This window comes from Paroedura picta, chromosome 1 (genome assembly GCF_049243985.1).
Source record: "Paroedura picta isolate Pp20150507F chromosome 1, Ppicta_v3.0, whole genome shotgun sequence".
Lineage (NCBI taxonomy): Eukaryota > Metazoa > Chordata > Lepidosauria > Squamata > Gekkonidae > Paroedura > Paroedura picta.
Genome location: NC_135369.1, coordinates 133949551 through 133969148, shown reverse-complemented (window position 1 = coordinate 133969148; position 19598 = coordinate 133949551).

Here is a 19598-nt window from a genome sequence, read left to right as displayed (position 1 = left end):
CGGGGGGCCAGGAGCAGCTGTCTGGGACCCCGAGACCCTCGGCAGCGGCGGCCAAGGGAAGGCGCCGGGCCATGGGGTTCCCAAGCACGGCGGGGAGCGCGCCGAGGTCTGGGGGGTTGGCCCCAACCTGGGACACCCAGCTGAGGCAGGCGCTTCGCCCGGTAGGACCTGAGGAATCCCTAGAGGACCTGCGGCGGGCCATGGCGGACTTGGCCAGGCGCTTGCAGGCAGCTGAAGCCCGTGAGCAAGCTCGGGCCGGGCCCGGAGGGACTGGTAATACAACGGCGGAGGGGATCGCGTCGAGTGAGGACGTCTCCAGCGACGAGGACGAGCCCGGCACTGGTGAGCGGGCCCCGGACCCCGACCCGGAGCAGTTTTCAGTCCCGAGTAGGCGAGACGGCCAGCGGAGAGGCGAGACAGCAGAGGATCTCGGGGGAGCGGGTGAGCCGACGGGGCGGCGAGAGCCGGACCAACGCAGGAGCGACGTGCAAGGCAGGGAGCGGCACGGCGTCGTTGGGCAAGTTGGTAGCCGGTGGAGCGGAGCAGGGCGAGACGGCGGACGCCGAGAATCCCGGATCCGGAGGGGGTCGGACTACTCTCCAAAACGTTCCCCCCCAGAGCTTAAGGCGCGTTTCGACGGGACGCCGGACGACCTCCCGCAGTTCCTCCTCCACGCGCTGACGCATGCCCGGAGGTATGGAGACCGGTATGAGGACTCCGAGGACTTGGTCTGGGGGGTGGCCTCGTGTCTCCAGGGCAAGGCGGGTCAGTGGTACCTAGGGTTGGCCGAGCGCGGCGACCCGGCAACTCGGGACCTGCAGGACTTCGTGGTCGCGCTCCGCCGACGATTCCAGGACCCCCAGGCTGAGGACAAGGCAAAGAGTCGGATCAAGGGACTTCGACAGGGTACTAGGGGGGTTATGGACTATATAGACATTTTCCGGAGGGAAGCAGGCAAGGTGTTCTCCTGGAACGAGGAGACCCAAATCGAGTACTTCCGGGAGGGCCTTAACCCGAAGCTTAGGGAATGGGCCGTGATCAAGGGGACGGAAGAAGATCTGTCTACACTGGAGGGGTGGTGTTTTGTGGTCGCCAAGCTGGAAGCCAGCCTGGGTTGGGCCGCCGCACCCCCCCGGGAGGCCAAAGGCGGGTCAGCCGAGGCGCCGAGACCGGGCCCCGACAACTCTCGCCCCAAACGACCCCCGAACCCCGAGCGGGAAAGGAGACGCCGGGAAGGTCTGTGCCTGAAATGCGGGGGGTCAGGACATTTCGCAGCAGCGTGCCAACGGCAAGGGGGGGAGGACCGCGGGCTCTCCCAGGGGGGAGGTGCGACACGCCCCCAGCAGGCACGCCGGGCGGAGGACCTCCGCAACGAACCGGGAAGCGCCCAGGCGACGGGAAATGGCCAGGACCTGCTGTAGACGGCGCCGGGCAGCAGGTCCCGCGGTGCGAGGGAAAACCCCTACAGCATGAGGCGCGACCTCCGAACGTGGTAATTTTAGAGCTCCGGAACCCGGAGAACGGACTAAGTTGGGTGGGGGAGGCTCTTTTGGACTCTGGATGCGACCACAGCATGGTCCACCCCCAGATAGCCCGGGCTTTGGGGCTACCGAAGCGCATTCGGAAGGTTCCCCTGGTTTTCGTCCAGATGGACGGCAGCCCGATTCAGGGGGGACCTTTCGGGGAGGAGGTGGGTCCTATCGCCATCCACATAGGGGACCACCAAGAGCTGCGGTGGCTGATCCAGGTGCCCGTAGCGGGATATCGGGCGGTGTTGGGCCTGGATTGGCTGAAGGAACACAACCCCGTGGTGGACTGGCGGGCGGGGACCCTGAAGTTCGACTTGACGGTGGGTGCACGGCATCGGGTCCCCCACGAGAATTCCAGCCACAAGAGGACGGCGGCGCGTCCCAGGGGAGCGGCGGCGGCGCAGCAGGAGATACCAGAGCCCGAGGTCCCGCCAGAGTACCGAGACCTCGCAGCCGTTTTCAGCGAGCGGGAAGCGGACGAGCTACCCCCACACCGCCGCACGGACTGCGCTATCAACATCCCAGAGGGGGCGGTACTACCCAAAGGGCGCATCTACAAGATGAGTGAGGGTGAGCTCAAGGACCTCCGGGAGTTTTTGGGTAAAAATCTGGCCCGAGGTTTCATCCGGCCCGCTTCCAGTCCCATGGGAGCTCCAGTCTTGTTCGTCCGGAAAAAGGATGGGTCCCGACGGCTGTGCCAGGACTACCGGGGCCTCAACGCCATCGCAGCGGGGAACGCTTACCCCCTCCCGCTGATCCCGGATTTGCTGGCCCGGCTGGGCAAAGGGACTCTGTTCACTAAGCTGGACCTAAGGGAGGCGTACTACCGGGTACGCATCCGGGAGGGGGATGAGTGGAAAACAGCGTTTAACTGTCAATTGGGACAATTCGAATTTAAAGTGATGCCGTTCGGTTTAAGCGGGGCACCTGGGGTTTTCATGAGTCTAATTAATGAGGTGTTGCAGGACCTTCTGTTTCAGGGGGTGGTTGTTTATTTGGATGACGTCCTGATCTACAGCCAAGATCCCCAAGAGCACGTGACCCTGGTGAGGGAGGTGTTAAAGCGCCTGCTGGCAAACCACCTATACGTGAAGCTGGCTAAGTGCGAATTCCACCGTCCCTCCCTGGACTATTTGGGCTACCGCATCTCAGCCCAGGGCATAGCTATGGACCCCGAGAAGGTGCAGGCGGTGCTGGCCTGGGAAAGGCCCCGCACCCGGAAACAGCTACAAAGCTTCCTGGGGTTTGCTAACTTTTTTAGAGGCTTCATCCCCAGATACTCCTCCGTAGTGGCTCCCCTCACGGACTTGCTAGGTACCAAGGGGAGAGGTCCTCGCGCCACGCGGCCCAGCGCAGCGCTCGGCTGGAATGAGAAATCGGAGGCAGCGTTCCTGGCCCTCAAGCAAGCTTTCGCGTCTGAGCCCACGCTACTGCACGTCGACCCAACCCAGCCGATGGTGGTACAAGTCGACGCCAGCGACGCAGCAGCTGGGGCGGTTCTCCTGCAGCGAGACAAGGCGGGACAGCTGAGGCCGGCGGCCTACCTCTCACGAAAATTCGCCGAAACGGAGCGGAACTGGTCTACCTGGGAGAAGGAGGCGTTTGCGATTAAGTTCGCCCTCACCGAATGGCGGCATTGGCTGGAGGAAACAGAGGAGCCGTTCGAGGTCTGGACAGATCACAAGAATCTGGAGGCGCTCCGGCAACCGCGATCCCTGAACGCCAAACAGATGAGGTGGGCGGAGTTCTTTTCGCGGTACAATTTCAAGCTTGGTCACATCCCCGGCAAAGAGAATTTCCTCGCGGACGCCCTCTCCCGTCTGCCGCATTATGGGGAGGGGTACGCTCCCTGCACCAGGTCCGTGTTTGGTGAGGAGCAGCTGGGACGGGGGGTCGTCACTAGGCGTCGGGCCAGGGAGGAATGGGAGCCCGACCCGGCGACCGCCCCGCTCCGAGACCGCCTAGTGGCAGCCTACGGGACAGACGAGGAGCTGGCTGAGCTCCGGGACTCTTTGATTTTGGACTCCGGTCTCTGGCGGAGGGGGGAGGCTGTCTACGTCCCGGAAGGGCTACGACGGGAAGCCCTCAGCCTCTGCCACGATGCTAAGACCGCCGGGCACTTCGGTTTCGTAAAATCCTGGAAGTTGGCCCGGCGGCGGTTTTGGTGGCCCAGTCTGCGGCGGGACACAAAAGCTTACGTCAGTGGTTGTCCTGTCTGCCTGACCTGCAAGCCGGGGGTTGGCAAGCCGAAAGGTCTGCTGCACCCGCTCGAGGTCCCGACCCGGCCGTGGTCAGTGATCTCCATGGACTTTATAACAGACTTGCCTCCCAGCAAGGGGAAAACGGTGATCTGGGTGGTGGTAGATCTATTTTCCAAACAGGCCCATTTCATTCCTTGCGCCAGTGTCCCCAGTGCCTCACAGTTGGCTCGGATGTTCCTGGATCACGTGTTCCGACTGCACGGGCTGCCGGACAAGGTGATTTCCGATCGGGGCTCACAATTCGTGTCCCGTTTTGGCAAGCTTTCCTGCGCCTGTTAGACATCGAGCAAGGGCTGAGCTCCGCTTACCACCCCCAGACGGACGGGCAGACCGAGCGGGTTAATCAAGTACTGGAGCAGTACTTGCGGTGTTTCGGTTCCTATCATCAAGACACCTGGGTGCCCCTGCTCCCCCTGGCCGAGTTCGCGTACAACAACGCAGACCACAGCAGCACGGAGATGTCGCCTTTTGCCGTCGTCTACGGGACAGACCTGAGACACTTCCCGGAGCTTGGAGAGGTCCCCGCCCGGGAATCGGCCGACCTTCGCGAGTGGGGGAAGCGTGCCGGGAGCTGCTGGAAGTCGCTGCAGGAGCAGCTCCACAAAGTCAAGGCAGCGCAGAAAGAGGACGCCGACCGGAAGAGACGACCAGCTGAAGAGATCCGACCGGGGGATCGAGTTTACCTTTCCACCCGGAACCTACGGTTGAATTTGCCCAGCAAGAAGCTAGGCCCTCGGTTTTTGGGGCCTTTCGAGGTCTTGGCCCCGATCAACGAAGTTTCGGTCAAGCTCAAGCTCCCCAAGAACCTCCGGCACATCCATCCCGTCTTTCACGTGAGCCTTCTAAAAAAAACTCCGGACGGTGACGTTTGGCACCCCGTGTTTTCCCCGCCAGCGCCCGAGGTCCTGCCGGGGGGGGAGCACCACGAGGTGGCGGATATCCTGGACTCTAGACTCCACAGGGGGAAGTTGCAGTACCTCGTGGAATGGAAGGACTTCGCTTTGGGGGACCGGGAATGGGTCTGGGCAGCGGACGTCCTTGCGCCCCGACTCACTGAACGTTTCCACAAGCGGTATCCTGGCCGTCCCGGGGGGTTGGAGAATGGACCTTTGGGGGGGCAGAATGTCGTGGTTCGGTCCTTGGTGGCTGGGGAACCGGACCGAACCCCGCCATCAGAGGCGCCCGCGATCACGGAGGTAGGGCATGGTGATCATAGGCAAGCCGGCAGCTGGGCGCCCCACCCGATCGTTGAGGTGGCAATGGCCGCTAAAGAACCTCAATGTCCCCCTCCACCTTTTGACAAGGGCCCGGAGATGGCCCTTTGTTCCAGGAAAATGGGCCATCAGGAACCCCGGAAAACCTCGCATATGTGCATGAGTCATGATTGTATCAGCATGTTCCCTCCGCAAGTACTGGGTGGGGCAATACAGCCTAAGGAGGTGGGTTTTGTATAAAAGGGAGCTTCCACCTGGAGTTCGGTGGAAGCTCTTACTCCATACCAGCGGACTCCACGTTGCTGAAATAAAGCTTGTTCCTGTTGTATCGTTCACCAGGCCTGGCGTGACGTTTTCTTCAAAAGGGCACCCTGGTTTTTCAGTTAGCAAGCGGGTCCCCGACAGCTCCATGATCACTGCAGATGGGGACTGCAGCAAAGAAATTAAAAGACACCTGCTCCTGGGGAGGAAAGCTATGGCAAATCTAGAAGGCATCCTAAAGAGCAGAGACAAATGTGTGTCTAGTCAAGACTATAGTCATAGAATCATAGAATCATAGAATCATAGAGTTGGAAGGGGCCATACAGGCCATCTAGTCCAACCCCCTGCTAAACGCAGGATTAGCCCTAAGCATCCTAAAGCATCCAAGAAAAGTGTGTATCCAACCTTTGCTTGAAGACTTCCAGTGAGGGGGAGCTCACCACCTTCTTAGGCAGCCTATTCCACTGCTGAATTACTCTGACTGTGAAAAACCTTTTCCTGATATCTAGCCTATATCGTTGTACTTGAAGTTTAAACCCATTACTGCGTGTCCTCTCCTCTGCAGCCAGCAGAAACAGCATCCTGCCCTCCTCCAAGTGACAACCTTTCAAATACTTAAAGAGGGCTATCATGTCCCCTCTCAACTTCCTTTTCTCCAGGCTGAACATTCCCAAGTCCCTCAACCTATCTTCATAGGACTTGGTCCCTTGGCCCCAGATCATCTTTGTCGCTCTCCTCTGTACCCTTTCAATTTTATCGACGTCCTTCTTGAAGTGAGGCCTCCAGAACTGCACACAGTACTCCAGGTGTGGTCTGACCAGTGCCGTATACAATGGGACTATGACATCTTGTGATTTTGATGTGATGCCTCTGTTGATACAGCCCAAAATGGCATTTGCCTTTTTTACTGCTGCATCACACTGCCTGCTCATGTTTAGTTTACAATCCACAAGTACCCCAAGGTCTCGTTCACACACAGTGCTACCTAGAAGCGTATCCCCCATCCAGTAGGCATGCTTTTCATTTTTCTGACCCAGATGCAGAACATTACACTTATCTTTATTAAATTGCATCTTGTTCTCATTTGCCCATTTTTCCATTGTGTTCAGATCTCGTTGAACTCTGTCTCTATCTTCCGGGGTATTTGCCAGTCCTCCCAATTCGGTGTCATCTGCAAACTTGATGAGTAGTCCCTCCACTCCCTCATCTAGATCATTAATAAATATGTTAAAAAGTACCGGGCCGAGCACCGAGCCCTGAGGTACCCCACTACTCACCTCTCTCCAGTCTGATGAAACACCATTGACAACAACTCTTTGAGTGTGGTTCTCTAACCAATTCCCTATCCACCTAACTATCTGAAAATCCAGATTGCAGTCCTTCAACTTATCCATCAGAACATCATGGGGAACCTTGTCAAAAGCTTTACTAAAATCCAAGTAAATGACATCAACCGAATTTCCCCAATCCAGCAAACCTGTTACTTGGTCAAAAAGGAAACTAGGTTGGTCTGGCAGGACCTGTTGGAGACAAATCCATGCTGACTTCCTTGGATCACCAAATTGTCCTCCTGATGTTTGCAGATCGCTCCCTTTAATATCTGCTCCATTATCTTCCCCACAACAGAGGTCAGACTCACTGGTCTGTAGTTTCCTGGGTCATCCTTCCTCCCTTTTTTGAAGATTGGAATAACGTTTGCTCTTTTCCAGTCCTCCGGGACATCTCCAGTCCTTAAAGAGGTTCCGAAGATGATGGACAAGGGCTGTGCAAGTTCTCTGGAAAGTTCTTTGAGCACTCTCGGGTGCATTTCATCCGGACCAGGGGATTTGAACTCATCCAGTGCAGCTAAATGCCTCTCGACAATCTCTCTATCCATGCTAACCTGCCACCCAGACACTATCCTTTGGCTACGGCCATCTCTAGATGTGCCTGAACACTTTGACCTGTGGGAAAAAACAGATGTAAAATAGGCACTAAGCCTTTCTGCTTTCTCTGCATCTTTCGTTAGAGTTTGTCCATCCGCACCCAACAGTGGGCCTATTGCCTCCTTTACTTTACGTTTGCTCCTCACATAACTGAAAAATCTTTTCTTGTTACAATGGGCTTCCCTGGCCAATCTTAGCTCACTCTCAACTTTGGCCTTCCAAGTTGGTCTTCCAAGTTGCAATGTATGGCTGTGAAAGTTGGACCATAAGGAAGGCCAAGCATCAAAGAATTGAGCCTTTTGAACTCAGATGCTGGAAAAGACTCTTGCGAGTCCCTTGGACTGCAAAGCAAACAAACCGGTCAGTCCTAGAGGAGATCAGCCCTGACTGCTGGGATGGGTAGCAAACACAATAGAAGACAGAATCAGAATACAGGATGATCTCAATAGGTTTCAGAACTGGTTGAAACTGAGGTACATTCCGCATGACTTAAATGTAGCAGAAGTCTTACCATTGGTAACCACTATTAATTTGATGTTCCGCATGATGTCGCACACAATCTGCAACACGCCTGCAACACTCACTTCGCTTCGTTGTAGCACTTTTCGGGGAATCTGGAAATGTGGATTCCCCCTGAAAAAACCACTACACTTCTGAGCACAAGCTCATCAGCGAAAGACATGTGCGTTCTCAATGTAGCAGTAGAAAGAATGTCCCTCCCCCGCTCTCACCCCCGAACTTCTGGAGAAGCAATCGCCTTTTTTTCCCCTTAGTCCGGTGAAAGCAACGAACAAGGGAGGCTTCTCTGGCTTAAGTCCCTCCACAGAAGTAATTAACAGTGAAACAAAGCTCCCTACTGCAAGTGTCTTTAAAGTTCCCAAGCACAATACAGCCCCTTGTTCGACACTGCCCGTAATTTCGTCCACATATCGCTCCCAAATCGCGGGGGGGGGGCGTGTTACTTGAGGAGCATGTAAACAATTAAGCGCCAGTTCCTACACCAGCAAAAAAGGTCTTTCTGAAACAATGATTGAACAAATATTCGTTGCAAGGGGCTTTTCAGGAGCATGAACACAACAGCCCATTGGCTGTTTCATTTGATTGATGGCCAGGAGTGGGAAGAGGCACAGAAAAATATTGCTTCCTTTGTTGCGATTCCAGCGAGAGCGGAAACCTGTGTGGAATGAATACAATGCTACTGGGACTTCAATATTCCAATAAAAATAGGTATGTGGAATGATGAAATTCCACTATTTAATATAGCGTTTCTGCATTCTGAAAACATTTGGCAACATTGGTCCTTGTGCAAAATTCCCCTGAATAAAATGAAGTTCAGTAGGGACAAATGTAAAGTTCTGCATTTGGGTAGGAAAAACCATAGACACAAATATAGGATGGGGAAACGTGTCTTGACAGTATTATGTGCAAAAAAACAAAACAAAAAACCAAAACTAGGAGTCTTAGTAGACCATTCATTGAACATGAGTCAACAGTGTGGGCCATTCTGCATGACTTTAATGTAGCAGAAGGCTTGCAAATTGTAAACACTACTAATTTGCAGTTCCGCAAAACATCGCACACAATCTGCCACACCTGAAACAGTCCCACAAAAAGCGATTCGTTGTAGCGCTTAAAGGGAAATCAGGAAAAGTGGATTCACCCTCCAAAAAGCGCTACACTCTTGCAAACAATCTGCAACAGTAGTGAAAAAGACCTGTGCATTCCCATTGTTGCAGTTCCAACAAAGTTCCTCCCCCTGGCTCTCTCCTCTGAACTTCTGGCAAAGCGATTGCCATTTTTTTTTCTAGGAGCGAGCAGAAAGCAACGAACCAGCAAGCCTTCATTCACCCAGCGAGGCTTCTCCGGCTACAGTCCCTCCATAGAAGTGCTTTAAAACTCCCCTAAGTCCCCAAGCACAACACAGCCCCGTTTGCAAGTTCCCTTTATTTTTGTCCAAAAATCGCGCCCGTTCAGGGGGGGGGATTTTTCTTTTCACTCAGGGTGAGTGTTGTAACGATGAAATGCCAGCTGCCAGCTAGATGGGTCTCTACGTTAAGAAGAATCAAGGCATATTCGTCGCAACGTGTGTGTTTTTTTTAAACCTGTTCTTAAAGGGAAAGGGGCTTTCCCGGGGCATGATAAGAAGAAGAAGAGGAAGAACAGTTGGTTCTTATATGCCGCTTTTCCCTACCCGAAGGAGGCTCAAAGTGGCTTACCTTCCCTTTCCTCTCCCTACCCATTGGCTGTACGTTTGATTGACGGTCAGGGGCGGGACAAAGCACAGAAAAAATCACTTCTTGTCTAGCAATTTTTGCGAGACTGGAAACCTGTGGGAAACGAATGAAACGCTACTGAATTCCACTAAAAAAGCAGGTATGCATAAAACCGAGATTGCACTTTTAAAAATAGCATTTCTGCTTTGCAGGACCAATTGGCAACATTGGTCCTTGTGCGGAAAGGCCCTGTGACTTGGTGGCTTAAAAGGCAAATGGGATTTTGGGCTGTAGCAAATGGAGTATCATGTCCAGATCATGGGAGGTGATGATACCGCTTTACTCTGCTCTGGTTCGGCCTCTCTTGGAGTCCTGCGTTCAGTTTTGGGCACTACAGTTGAAGAGAGTTACAGACAAACTGGAGCATGTCCAGAGGAGGGCAACAAAGATGGTGAGGGGTTTGGAGACCAAGACATATAATGAAAGGTTGGAGGAGCTTGTTCTGTTTAGCCTGCAGAGGAGATGACTGAGAGGGGATCTGATAACCATCTTCAAGTATTTAAAAGGGTGCCATATAGAGCAGTGGTCTGCAACCTTTTTAAAGCTGCGGACTGGTGGGGGGGAGGGCGATCCGGTGGCTGCACATGCGCAAACACGAATGTGTGGCAGGACCACGCATGCACATCTGCGCCATTCGCGGCCACAAATGACATGTGCCGCAATTTCACACATGCATGCATGCGCGGCAGGTCCGCGCATGTGCGTTTGCACCATGTGTGGCCGCAAATGTGCATGCATGTCACTTCTGCGCATGTGCATTTGCGCCCGCACATGGAGCAAATGCGCATGCATGGCCCTGCCGCGCTTGCGTGTTTGCGCCGGTGGCCCTGTTTCCCTCTCCCCCCCTCCCACAAAAAGAAGCTTGCCGGGCTGCAAGCTAATCGGCTGCTTTGGCATCCGATTTGCTTGCAGCCTGGGAAGTTTCTCATTGGGGGGAGGCAGGGAGAGGGAGCCGTGGCCTGGCACTGGGCTACGGCCCGGTGGTTGGGGACCACCGTTATAGAGGATGGAGCAGTGTTGTTCTCTCTTGCCCCGGAGAGATGGACCAGAACCAATGGGATGAAATTAACTCAAAAGAAATTCCGTCTAAACATCCGGAAGAAGTTCCTGATGGGTAGAATGGTTTTTCCGTGGAACAGGCTTCCTCAGGAGGTGGTGGGTTCTCTCTATGTTTGGAGATTTTTAAACAGAGCCTGGATAACCATCTGACAGAGAGGCTGATTCTGTGAAGGCTCAAGGGGGTGGCAGGTTACAGTGGATGAGCGATAGGATTGTGAATATCCTGCAAAGTGAAGGTATTTGGATGATGATCCAGGAAGTTCCTTCCAACCCTATGATTCTATGAATCCATGATGTGCTAAGCACTTCCCCCACTGCATATGTCTTTTAATATAAATTATAGTGAAAAAGTCAAAATGCTAACAAGCAAGCCAATTGGTCCCATTCATGTCCAGTTTTAAAAGGCCAAGGGGATGGACAATTCAGAACTATGATAATTAATTGTATGTATGGTCTGAATGTATACATGTATGTGAGAAATAACTGATAACCTACATATTTCCTTTGAATAAATTACCTAAAAGTCTTCAGTATATGCATTTCCAAGCCAGTTGCTAACAACAAATCCAATCGAATTTTGACTGATAGGGTTTACATATCCCTAATAGAATTACCTGCTTTCTCAAAATAAAAAATAAAAAATCAATGCACACAATATGTTCTCCAGTTAGAGTAGCCACTTCCTCGAGTAGTTCTCATCTCTGACTACCCACACAAAATAAAGTGTGCCTGTAAAAGGCACATCAAGATTCCTATAAATTATGTACATACCTGGGGAACAAGTCTGGAATATGCATGAAGGAGAAATCCTGTTACTGGGAAATGCAACATGTAAATCAGCCCTCAAGCTACAGAAAATGAGGCACAGTGGAAAACCATTTTTATGGAAACTAAATTCCATTTCAAAACTTGATTTAATTTATGCTGCTGTAAAACTGTGACACTAACGTCTATCAAAGATGAATAAGTCAAATATTCATCTTTATAAGGGCCATACCTTATGCCCCCACCTCCAATTCAATATTTTCTCTCCTCAGAGAAACTGGTCTGGAAAACAAGTGCTTGATAGTAGTTTCATTCTTTCTACATCCACTGAGTCTGATTAACGTCATTTGCCTTATTTCTTTACATTTATTTGTTCTTTAGAAAACTGAAAGTCAAAGCAACTTGGCCAAACAACTTCCCTCTTAATCACTCCTTCAGTCACAATAATGTTCCTACCGTTACAAATGATATAACTAAAGTTGACGATGGATTATAAGTTTAATTTTTCCTCTATCTCAAAATTTCTGTAGCCCTTCAATTTATGATACTTTCCTCACTGACAATTCAGTTTGGTGCCTTGACTTCCGTGCCCTTAAATTAATGTTATGATTAAGAAACAAAATGCTCCTGAATATTTAGAAAGGTACAGACAGATGTCAGATAGGCTTAAGGCAATCAAATTATATTAGTAAATAGCTGGATGTGGGCTTGTTTATAATTTATTTCTTTTAAAGTTTATCTCTCACCCAAGGACCTGTCAAGGTAATTCACATAAAATACTTCAAAATCAGTTAAAAAATCCTTTCCAAGTAGTAATGTGTATGTAATGATGTGGGAAATTGGCCATCATAGCATCTGTCTGCTTGATGGGAAATATTTTACTATGTTCTTGCTACTGATAAATATATATATATAATGAAGGAGGTATATGCTGAAATTCTATTAATGTCCTGGAGGGATGCTCACTGAGTGATCGAGCCCCCATTTTTTTATTAGCATCAAGTAAGTTACCATTAAGTGAATGACTGTGTATTTTTATTCTCAAATGAGGGCTATATTTTCTTTTGGAAGAATAACATGGCACAATAGGGACAAAAGGACAGAAACAGGAAATCTGATTTCCTAAAAAAAAAAAAAACATCTTCAATAGAAAACTGTAAGAATTTTTAGAAGGTTTGGAACACAAAGTGAGAAAAATCTTCCTCCCTTCAAGATTTGTATTAAAATGCCTGACATATGTATGTCAGTGATGGTTAGGATTTAGGGTATCGTTCCACAGGGCAGGAGATTGGCTTGGGAGATCCATGGGTCTCTTCCGCTTCTGAGATTCTATGGTTCCACATCACAGTGTGCAAGGAAACAGGAATGTCAGTATGATGAATATTCATATGCCTCCTGAATACTTTTAACGTTTTTGCAGCTGGCCCCTGACTGAGCAATCACAGCAGCCGTCACAGGGTAATACATGTGAGATGCAAGCTATTTACAGCCTGTATTTTTTAAATCAAATTGCTAAATGAAAGCTGATAGCTACGAATCAAATACTGCAGTGCTTGGAAGTAATGCATAAGCATGGCCTGAATGAGGACTAAAAGATGCCAACCAGTGTGAAGCAGGACATTTGAATACTACCGTCCATCATATTTCACTCCGCCACCCGCCTTAAGTGAATCATGCTTGCCTGTGACTGTGAATTAAAACCATCATTTTCCAATGGGATACTGCTAATGTGACAGAACAAGTGCTTTTAGTCCTGTATTAATCAAAGCTAATTAACATTGTTTTATGGAATAGAATAAAGTAATTTGTGCCAAACTGTGTAACTAATAGCTGTGTGGCAAAAAAGGGAAGTATGAGTTCCATCACTTGGCCAACACAAGATTCTTCATCTTAAATCATTTTTAAGAACTACAAAAATGACAAGGGAATAAGAATAAAACATTCCAAATGTCAGTTAGAATTCTGCTGGAATATCATGTTCAACATCATGTTCTTTTGTTTGCCTTCTTGGAGTGAAACTAGGCAGCCCTGAAATGCCCTGATTTACTCATCAAGCAAACTAGCAAACCCTGAAGGACAGAAAATTTGAAGTAGTAAGAGTCATGGTTTAAGCCTTAAAGAACAAGTATTAATAACTTGTCACCAAATTGTCTATCAATGTGTGTGCACATTAATTTCTATCTCTTATTGGCTGAAGCCGCTAAGAATGTTGCCTCCCAACTCACCCAGTACCCAAAAGTGCTCACCAAATAACCATACCTAGCATCTCACACAGTTCCCGTTCATTTTTATGTCTTGTTCCCGTCTAACTTAGTCCCAAGGGATCTGAAGTGATAACAAAAAGAATACTCTAATAAATACATATTTTAAGTTTTTCACAAGAAAATAAGATTTCCTTTTCTAACCTCTCCCCACTCATCCAAGTACAGTGGCATAATAATTATTAGCAAGGTAGTAGTAAACAGAGAGTAGGGTAGAAATAATAAACAGTCATTCCAGGCAGGCGGCAGAACACACACAAAATGTTCTTTCAAACCAATATAGTTCTTATGAAAAAGAGCAAAAGTTCACATGAAGAAAAAACCTATACACAGTAGGTAGAGCTACAAAAGAATGACAGAGTTTCCAACTATGTCCAATACTTTTACCCAATTAACTCAAAATGATGGCCAGCTTTAAGCCTTCCCACAATGAGAGTGTAAAAGAAAAAAAAGTTTTTTCATGCTGTGCTCATGCCAGCCAAACTACACCACTTTTATAGATTGCTCAAAAATGGAAGTATTCACATGAATTCATTTCTGTGTAAACTCCACACAGATGCTGTTCTTTAGTGGGAAGAAATGAGCTTGTGCAAATCTTTGACTTTGTTTTTGGAAATGCAATCAAGGGTTGTCAGCATGATGGACTATTCCTTTGTTTATAGCCCACCTTTCTCACTGAGTCTCCAGGCACATCACATGATATATAACAAAGTAATTGGACATCATAAGACATCCAATAAAGAAGAAGCAGTGCAAGAGCTGGTTTTACTACCTAAAAGACTTCCAAAGAGGCTTACAAACTCCTACCCTTTCTCTCCCCACAACAGACACCCTGTGAGGTAGGTGAAGCTGAGAGAGCTCTGAAAGAACTGTGACTGGCCCAAGGTCACCCAGCTGGCTCCATGTGGAGGAGTGGGGAGGCTGCTGTTTTTAACCATTACACTAAGATGGCTCTCACTAGGACTAGATTTACAGCAGTTAGAAAAACAATGCACAAAGCACTGGTCAGATAAGCAGAGTGGGCATGGACTTTTCCTGTATTTCAGTGTTACCGCTGTTTTCTTGTGAGTGCCAACTTTGAGGCACCCCATCTGCAAAAGGGCATCTATTTCAGTGATTTTTTTTCTTGGATTCAGATCCGACCCTACCCATGTGTTTCTCATTTCCTTTGAAAAGGGTTTGCACAGCCACATCATCATGTACTTTGTCAGTGAAATAACCTCCGATTTTTTGCACATGTGCAGTAATGTTATAATATCAATATATTGTTTAAAAAGCCTGGATGTATTGCAGGAGAAAGCATGATTGCCACCATTTCAAAGGTCCCCTGCTCATCCTGTCAATTGTCAAAATGGATACACCAATTCAATAACCATGAAGCATGCTAAAAGTGTCCTCAGGTACTTTGTCAGAAACAGAACCTCGTTTATTTTTGCCTATGCAGTAATGTTATAACATAAAAACATTTTAAATAAAAGAAAACACATAAGGAGCTATTGGAGAAGTTGCTTTCTGGGGAAAACCTCAGTCCAGGTTTGCCAGGGAAGAGATTTCTAAGAAGCCACCCACTTTTGCGTGACTTCTGACTTTCCCCAGCAATGCTTTGTGCTCCATGGAGGATTCAAAATATACCGTCATTAAGGGATGACAGGCGGCATCCCCTGTCCCCCATCTAGATTTTCCCCAACGTTGTTGGGTTTCCAAGCCAAGACCCTCAAGTTTTTTTCAAGTTCACTGTCTCTGTATTGTCTTTTTCCCCTTTTTTATACGTTCCATTTACACACCACTTTGCAAAGTGACCCCAGTACTCAAGCAGGGCTGCAACTATTGGGTGCCTTTAACTCAGGAGTAAAACCTGTGTGTGGGCTAGACTCCAGAAAGAACATGCTCCCTCTCTTGGTTGAGGCTAGACTTCAGGGAAAACATGCTGCTTCCCATGATTGAGGCAGGCTGCATCCCACTGAAGGCAAGACATACAAAACACGAGTATGTGTGTATCCTTCTCACCTTCTCTAGGTGCCTTGACAAATGGCAGAAGCTTCCCTGGCCACCCCCTCACCCTGCCCACTCATTGCCATGTGTCGTCTCAGTGTCAGAGACCATCCTTGCTAAAGCGGACCAGCCTAGAAAGTGTCCCATGGTTGCCACCATTTCAAAGCTCCCCTGCTCCTCCTTAATCACCAACTATAAAAATGGGTGGTCATCAATGAACTCAATCCACCAGTTCATAACACTCTTATGAATGCTACATGTGTTATCATGTATTTTGCCCCGCCCCCTTTTTGCATTTGCAGTAACATTATAACATTAAAATGTTGTTTTTTAAAAAGCAAACACACTGGGACCTATGAGGGAAGAGAAGGGGGGATGATGATGAAACAATACAAGTGCGAAACAGCAAAACCCACCTACCCCAAAAAAGATGAAAGGAAAGGAACTTCATGGATGAGTAATTGCATGGAGAAGGTTACATGAAAACTTGTTTACCATTTTCTCCTCATGTTATAACATTGCTAGATTATAATTTTTAAAAAATCAGGTTGTGATGTAATCAACATTATGTTTAATATAATAGGGGCCAAGCCCATTGCATTCAGGAATACAAAGGGTGTTACATTGGGGTGGAAGAACTCTGTGGTTGGCCGCTCCCTCCCCATGACCTGGAAATGCTGCAGACTGGAGCCCCCCAGGAAGTAAACTCACTGGCAGAAGTAGTTCTCATGCAGAAGAGATCAGCAGCCTCTGAGCCTCGAAAGGAAGTGGAAGGAGGAGGGGTGGTCAGGGGTGGGGGACGGAAATCGATTGGCTGGCAGCTGGACAGACAGGCAAGTCAGCTGGAGGAGGAGGCACTCTGGGGTGGGACAGCCACCTTGAGTGGGTGTTAATGGCTGAGTGGGCTCCTCCAAGGCCTTAACAGAAATTTATTATATGGATTAATAACTGAATCGCTCAGGGGACAACCTGAGGGGGGATGGTAGGGTGGCAGGCAGGCTGAATATGTGACACTGACAACAGAAAATGGAAACTCAGTGGGAAACCAAATTTAAATTCAGAAATTCCTTACATGGAATCTAAGTCAAGATCCAAAGGGGAAAACGTCACTGTAAGGGAGAATTTGGAAAACATGGGGTAAGGGATCTTGAAATTTGGGTCATCTTCTGGGGAGGCAAAATTTTGTGTGGAAATGCTTGCATTGCTTGATACTTTAAGAATACCAGTATGGGGATTTGCACTTGTGCAGAAATGGTCATATGGATCACTACTCCACCCTGAAAATATTCAAGAACAATATCTGGAAAATTAGAGTCTTGAACTATTAAAATATGATTAACTCCTTTCCAGACAGTATCTATTTTTAACAACAAATAAGCAATCACCAGTGCAATCCTAAACAGTGTTACATCCTTCTAAGTCCAGTGAAGTCAAAAGTGTCACAGCTGCATCCTGCAAATGACCATGTGATCACGTAGAGGCAGAAGGCAGGTTCAGTATGCTCATATTTCCTCTCCCTCCTTCAGTGGTGAGCAGGGTCATCTGTACTGGGTCTATGTTCCATAATCATTGAGGGCTGGGAAAGAGAAATCAGGAAGTTGTAAGCAACATATAGTATTGTTTGTTAAAATTATATAAGAAAAAATAGATGTATGGTTGAAATAGATAATGTATTTTGAACACTTACTTGGAAGCAGCAATCTTTATATTATCTATCTATCTATCTATCTATCTATCTATCTATCTATCTATCTATCTATCTATCTATCTATCTATCTATCTATCTATCTATCTATCTCCATTCACTTAGGCATTCATTTTGTAACTTTAGTTTGAAGGTCATGGCAGTAGAAACAAGTTATAGATGTGAATAGCTAACATGTCTTTTTGGTCCTATCCTTTTGTCTTGCCCTTTTCTCACTGATCACAATATGTCTGGAATTGGCTGATGAACTGGTAGGGTGACTTAGATGCAAGCTGAATGGGTTCTGAGAGCAAGTCAAAGGAAATACAATTTATTTCTAAAGAAAGGTCTGATAGTCAAACTATAACTGTGCTCTGCAGGCAGAATTTTAACAAAAGCATACGGTCATATTTATTTATTTTTACATTTTAGCTGGTAGTGTTTGACTATAAAATAAACTATCAGATTGTAGAGAGAAGAAGAGCAAAGGCCATAGCCTTTCCATTTTATCTTTTTATTACTCTTCCTAAAACTAGCTCCTGGGATAATGCCAGTCTCTGAAGAATCACATCCTCAGTGATGTGCCCTGTATTGCCCTATAATGAGCTGTATATGGGGACATGAAAAATAGAATTCATGCACAGAACAAGTACCAAAAATCCAAGTCTGCAAGCTTATTCTAGGACAGGAAATCCTGAAATACTCAAGTAATTCAAATAACCATTATCATATTCTAACTGTAAAGTAGACCAAATCTTTTGGGTACTTAAGTAGGGTGAATTGGAGCTATGAATGGAAAATATCTTTCTTGAAAAGGAACTAAGATTTGTGAAACCTAAAAACATACATTGGAGAGTTAAAAAAAATCCAAAAATGATAAAAGGTGTGTCTATAACTTTAAGCAACAGATTCCCTCAATGGATGTTTCTAGGCAACCACAACATTCCAAGCTTGGTTCTTCAGTAAAAGGGGGTCATGGCCTTTTACTGGTCTTTTTTGGCCTTTGGCGGCTAACAGAGGAGGTGCAGGCGGAGGCCACCGGAGGCTGAAGTAGCGGCCAAAACAGCAGCCATGCCACCATCAGAGGCCTGGGTGGCCAACATGATGCTGGCAGAAGCCCGTGTAGTGACCATGCTGCCAGTGGAGGGTTAGGCTATGGTGATGTTGGTGGAGGCCATGGCAGAGCTGGTGGAGGCCTGAGGAAAGAGATAAGGAGATGGTGGGGAAGGGGAAAGAAGAAGGAGTTGGTGTGTGCATGTGTGTTTGTGTGTGTGTGTTAGAGAGAGAGAGAGAGAGAGAGAGAGAGAGGGAGGGAGGGAGGATGGCAGGACCAAGGAGGAGGTCTGGGAAATTAAAGGTAAAGATGCAGAGGAGAGAGGGGAATGGGGGGAAGAGTCGGTGTGTATGTATTTGTGTCTGAGAGAGAGGGAAGGTTGCAGGACCAGGGAGTAGGTCTGGGCAGCTAGACAAGGAGGCAAAGGCAAGGGGGGATTGGGGGGATGATATGCGTGTTCATGTGCGTATGTGTGTCTGAAAGATAGGTAGGGTGGAGGTCTGAGGAGTAAAAAGTAAGGAGTTGTCCTCTAGCCACCTCTCCCACTGCAGCTGTTGCCTGTTTGTTTGTCCCACCCCTTCCATATTTGATATCCGTTTCACAGGTTCATGTGTGTACCTAAAGATGTCTTCACATCAATAATAAGACTGAGGTAACATTGTATTTACACAAACACCATATACTTTGTTGCTAACAAGTGCTAACAGTAGCTATCAGCTATTTAACAATGTCTTTAGAACTTTGAGGAGAGAGGCTATTCCTTCCTTCCTTCCTTCCTTCCTTCCTTCATTCATTCATTCATTCCTTCATTCATTCATTCATTCATTCATTCATTCATTCATTCATTCATTCCCTGCCACTCTTGGCAAGCTGGCTTGTGGTGGGTTTTGGTTCCTGCTTAAACACTCAAACATGGATTTCTGAAGTTTACTAACGTGAAGGGGCTTTTCGCACGCCTTCAAAATCGCACAATGGTTGCCAATTGAAAACGCTACTGATTTGCCGTTATGCACAACGTCGTTGACAATCTGCCACACACCTGAAACCGATCTGCAAAAAGCGCTTCCTTGTAGCGCTTTCAGGGAAATCCCCAAAAGTGGATTCACCCTCCGGAAAGCGCTACACTCCTGCAACCAATCTGCAACACTAGCGGGAAAGTTCTGTGCGTTAACATTGTTGCAGTTTCTACAAAGTCCCTCCCCCTGGCTCTCTCCTCTGATCTTCCGGTGAAGCGATCGCCATTTTTTTTTCTCCGAGCGAGCGGGGATAAACGCACCAGCAAGCCTCTTTCTGTTTAGAGGCTTCCCCGGCTTCAGTCCC